This window comes from Siphateles boraxobius, unplaced genomic scaffold (genome assembly GCF_051911475.1).
Source record: "Siphateles boraxobius isolate OS27281-9 unplaced genomic scaffold, OSU_SipBor_1 76, whole genome shotgun sequence".
NCBI lineage: Eukaryota > Metazoa > Chordata > Actinopteri > Cypriniformes > Leuciscidae > Siphateles > Siphateles boraxobius.
In genome coordinates this window covers 1,500,001-1,505,000 of record NW_027509204.1, presented here as the reverse complement: position 1 = coordinate 1,505,000, position 5,000 = coordinate 1,500,001, and the positions used below count along the sequence as shown (strand labels likewise).

Here is a 5,000-nt window from a genome sequence, read left to right as displayed (position 1 = left end):
TCAATTCATACCAATAGCCTGAGGGCGCTATATGCACAATAACAGTCCATATATGGATCACGAAGAAGACCCATAGTCATGTGACATTCCAGGACGTCACTGATACAGAAAGTAGCTGACAGAGATCGCTGTAACATGCAGATAAAGATGTTTTGAAGACAATAAACATGATTGCAATGATATTTGAGTTACCTGTGTTCTTCAAGCCATGCCAGGTATTTCATAATAATAGATTATATTTATAATGCAATGCTAATCGATATAGATTTCATCATCGTGCAGAACACTATAAATAATAAATTTTCTGTCGGATTTTTTTTTATCTGAAGCCAAATTAGATCACAGAAGATTATTTAAAACACTCGACTTGCGTTATAAAGTAAGTTTGGAGCACAAACATGGTTTCAATCTCATAAATGGTCGTGTATTGATGGTGTGCTAAGCTAACATGCTAGCTAGCCCAGGTGCACCTGCCACCAGCAGTTATTGTTTTATGATTTTTTTCTAAATAGGAATGCTTACTGAAATGTTTCAGTGCATTTGATACCAGTTTCAAATATTTAGTGAGAACTTTGATAAAAGAAATTAGGGTTTGAAACCCTATGAATAGCCTGTGAATAGCCAGTCGTTAGTAGCTATAATGCAGACAAAAGAAATGCATATTTAGAGCCATAACCAGTCTGGAGAGGTGTAAATGTGTGCAAGGAGAGACTGACTCTGAATGGGGCTCGTTTGCACCACAAAATAATAGAGACTATAGACTGATTAGATGACTCAGAAGATGACTAAACATCAGTTTGCATTTTAGAGTCTAATCAAAATAAAGTAATTTGACATGATCTTGAAAAACATTTAACTAAATACAGAGTTTTAGACTTATCATTTTCAGATTTTAAATATAAAATGGTCACACATATGGCTTTAGCTGCAGTGCATTTCTAGATTGCTCCAGGGCCAACTTCAATTTTATTTTTATGAAGATGTTTCATGAAAGTAAATTTCTAATAACTTTAAAAAACTTTGAAGCTATTTAAACATTTTTTTTTTCATTATGACAATAATTATTTCTACATTTACAATAAACTACTAGGTGTCAGCTTTCAAATGAGATCATACTTGTGCTTTTAGTGCAAAGGGTTCATGAACTGTATCTGTTTAAGTTTGGGTATGCCATTTCTGGGGATTTTTCAAAAGTGGCCTTGAAGGTTAACAGGTTAAACTAAGAAGAACTTTTGAAAAAACTCAAACTCTTTCATGCTCTCTGAAGAATCTCAGAGACTTTTAAAGGCTTTCTGAAGAAGCTCAGGGACTCTTTTTTTTTTTTTTTTTTTAAATCAAAAAAGCTTACAGCACCTGGTATTCCCAGGCGGTCTCCCATCCAAGCACTAACCAGGCCCGACCCTGCTTAGCTTCCGAGATCAGACGAGATCGGGCGTGACCAAGGTGGTATGGCCGTAAGCGAAAACTGCTGCCAAAATTGGGCAATTTAAAAGGTTAGACCATTAATGAAGAAAACTAAGAAGAACTTTTGAAAAAACTCAAACTCTTTCATGCTCTCTGAAGAATCTCAGAGACTTTTAAAGGCTTTCTGAAGAAGCTCAGTGAGTCTTTTTTTTAAACTAAGAAGAACTTTTGAAAAAACTCAAACTCTTTCATGCTCTCTGAAGAATCTCAGAGACTTTTAAAGGCTTTCTGAAGAAGCTCAGGGACTCTTTTTTTTTAACTAAGAAGAACTTTTGAAAAAAACTCAAACTCTTTCATGCTCTCTGAAGAATCTCAGAGACTTTTAAAGGCTTTCTGAAGAAGCTCAGTGAGTCTTTTTTTTAAAGTAAGAAGAACTTTTGAAAAAACTCAAACTCTTTCATGCTCTCTGAAGAATCTCAGAGACTTTTAAAGGCTTTCTGAAGAAGCTCAGGGACTCTTTTTTTTTTTTAAATCAAAAAAGCTTACAGCACCTGGTATTCCCAGGCGGTCTCCCATCCAAGCACTAACCAGGCCCGACCCTGCTTAGCTTCCGAGATCAGACGAGATCGGGCGTGACCAAGGTGGTATGGCCGTAAGCGAAAACTGCTGCCAAAATTGGGCAATTTAAAAGGTTAGACCATTAATGAAGAAAACTAAGAAGAACTTTTGAAAAAACTCAAACTCTTTCATGCTCTCTGAAGAATCTCAGAGACTTTTAAAGGCTTTCTGAAGAAGCTCAGTGAGTCTTTTTTTTTAACTAAGAAGAACTTTTGAAAAAACTCAAACTCTTTCATGCTCTCTGAAGAATCTCAGAGACTTTTAAAGGCTTTCTGAAGAAGCTCAGGGACTCTTTTTTTTTCTTTTTTTTTTTTTAAATCAAAAAAGCTTACAGCACCTGGTATTCCCAGGCGGTCTCCCATCCAAGTACTAACCAGGCCCGACCCTGCTTAGCTTCCGAGATCAGACAAGATCGGGCGTGACCAAGGTGGTATGGCCGTAAACGAAAACTGCTGCCAAAATTGGGCAATTTAAAAGGTTAGACCATTAATGAAGAAAACTAAGAAGAACTTTTGAAAAAACTCAAACTCTTTCATGCTCTCTGAAGAATCTCAGAGACTTTTAAAGGCTTTCTGAAGAAGCTCAGTGAGTCTTTTTTTTAAAGTAAGAAGAACTTTTGAAAAAACTCAAACTCTTTCATGCTCTCTGAAGAATCTCAGAGACTTTTAAAGGCTTTCTGAAGAAGCTCAGGGACTCTTTTTTTTAAACTAAGAAGAACTTTTGAAAAAAACTCAAACTCTTTCATGCTCTCTGAAGAATCTCAGAGACTTTTAAAGGCTTTCTGAAGAAGCTCAGTGAGTCTTTTTTTTAAAGTAAGAAGAACTTTTGAAAAAACTCAAACTCTTTCATGCTCTCTGAAGAATCTCAGAGACTTTTAAAGGCTTTCTGAAGAAGCTCAGGGACTCTTTTTTTTTTTTTTTTTTTTAAATCAAAAAAGCTTACAGCACCTGGTATTCCCAGGCGGTCTCCCATCCAAGCACTAACCAGGCCCGACCCTGCTTAGCTTCCGAGATCAGACGAGATCGGGCGTGACCAAGGTGGTATGGCCGTAAGCGAAAACTGCTGCCAAAATTGGGCAATTTAAAAGGTTAGACCATTAATGAAGAAAACTAAGAAGAACTTTTGAAAAAACTCAAACTCTTTCATGCTCTCTGAAAAATCTCAGCATTAAAAACCTCTAGCATTAAAAGTAACCATTCTTAAAATCATGACACAAAAAAAAGTTCTTAAAAAAAAATTGCTAAAATCCATCTTTTCATTCATTCTCCTCCGAGTCCTTTACCAGCTCCTTTTCATCTATACTTTGTTGCTCACCTTTTAAAGTCACTCTTTTTCTCGCTCCTTCAGTGTTCGGTTTTATCTGTATTGATCTTCTCCTTTTATTTGATGGAACTACATTGTCATCTTCTTCATTTTCCGCTTCCTTTTCCATTTTCACATTCTGCTCCGTGTCCTTTTGTTCTGCTCTGTCTACTTCACTTTCCAAGCTTACATTCATGTCCATTTGTGTCCAGTTTTTATCCTCTTGTTGTGTTTGTTCCCCCTGTTTATACTCATCGTCCATCCGTTCCTCACTTTGTTTATTTTCTGTAATTTCACTCGTCTCCTTTCCTCCGTTTTCTTCTTCTTGCTCATTTTCTGTGTCTCTTTCTAGCACCTGCCCGCTCACCTGCTCCTCTTCTTCCTCCTCTCGCCCCGTCCAGCATTCACATTTAGTGAGAACCTCTCGGCAATCCGGGCACTTAACAGCGTTGCAGTTCCTTGCAAAGTGGCCTTTCTCGTCACATTTAAAACACTTAAAATCTGGAAAGTCTTTCACCACGTGGTCCGGGCTCATGCACAGTCGACAGGTTTTCACCTGATGACTGTGCATCACTCTGAAGTATTGTGGTCCTTCAGCTGTTTCCAGTCTTGTGCTGTATGGTAGTGATGCCACCTCCCTTGGGAACCTTACTTTTAAAAAGCGTGTGCCGTCCTCTATATTTGTGCCCGGATAAAACCTCCTTTTCACCACAGAAACTGGGATTACTCCCCATTGTTCCAGCTTATTAAAAATGTCCGCATCCTCAGTGTAGGCCGGCAGGTGCATAAAAGAGACAACATAGTCCCTGTTGTGAAGACTCTTTACCTCGAATGTCATTCCTTTAATATCCAATCCGTCCATTAAGCATCCCGTATCCTCCTCCCGTTCAAGTGTAACTTCATATTCATTTGTTTGTTTAGGTCTCACTGCCAAAATCTTTCCTTCTCCGATCTTCTCCGTCACTGCTTTTATGATATCCATCGCTCTCACCTCTTTTTCATCTCTTAAATCCACCATTATTGTCGCTTCCTTTTTGTACATCCTTTTCGCTTTCTCCTTTCTCGCTTCTTTCCCCCGTTCTTGTCCATCTCTTTGTTGTTCGTCCGGTCCGTGGTCGTTTCGCCCTCGTGGTACTCCAGCCATTGCAATGTCCGTTAACCTTTGTCCATCCATCAAAGAAAAACACGCAGACAAAATTCCTCCCAAACAGCGTATGCTGTTGGGAGGATTTAGCTTAAACAAAAAACAAAACAAAAAAACTAACAAAAAAACACTGATTCTGACAAAAACAAACGATAAAACACAGAAACACGTTTGGTGAGACTTCCTCACCCACTACTGCCACACTACTTCCTGGTTGCTCTAGGGCGCCCTCAAGGTGGTATGGCCGTAAGCGAAAACTGCTGCCAAAATTGGGCAATTTAAAAGGTTAGACCATTAATGAAGAAAACTAAGAAGAACTTTTGAAAAAACTCAAACTCTTTCATGCTCTCTGAAGAATCTCAGAGACTTTTAAAGGCTTTCTGAAGAAGCTCAGGGACTCTTTTTTTTTAAACTAAGAAGAACTTTTGAAAAAACTCAAACTCTTTCATGCTCTCTGAAGAATCTCAGAGACTTTTAAAGGCTTTCTGAAGAAGCTCAGTGAGTCTTTTTTTTAAAGTAAGAAGAACTTTTG

The 5,000-nt window shown here is 38.1% G+C and overlaps 4 non-coding genes across 4 annotated transcripts; all 4 read right to left on the bottom strand.

Annotated features, from left to right (window-relative positions):
* Window positions 1-1,341: 1,341 nt before the first annotated feature.
* On the bottom strand, window positions 1,342-1,460 carry LOC143724630 (5S ribosomal RNA). The gene has a single exon (XR_013197426.1). It is a non-coding gene; the product is annotated as a 5S ribosomal RNA (ribosomal RNA).
* A 483-nt stretch (window positions 1,461-1,943) lies between these two features.
* On the bottom strand, window positions 1,944-2,062 carry LOC143724629 (5S ribosomal RNA). The gene has a single exon (XR_013197425.1). It is a non-coding gene; the product is annotated as a 5S ribosomal RNA (ribosomal RNA).
* A 285-nt stretch (window positions 2,063-2,347) lies between these two features.
* LOC143724832 (5S ribosomal RNA) lies at window positions 2,348-2,466 on the bottom strand. Its single transcript, XR_013197625.1, has one exon. It is a non-coding gene; the product is annotated as a 5S ribosomal RNA (ribosomal RNA).
* Window positions 2,467-2,957: 491 nt separating this feature from the next.
* Window positions 2,958-3,076, bottom strand: LOC143724628 (5S ribosomal RNA). The gene has a single exon (XR_013197424.1). It is a non-coding gene; the product is annotated as a 5S ribosomal RNA (ribosomal RNA).
* Between the last annotated feature and the right edge of the window lie 1,924 nt (window positions 3,077-5,000).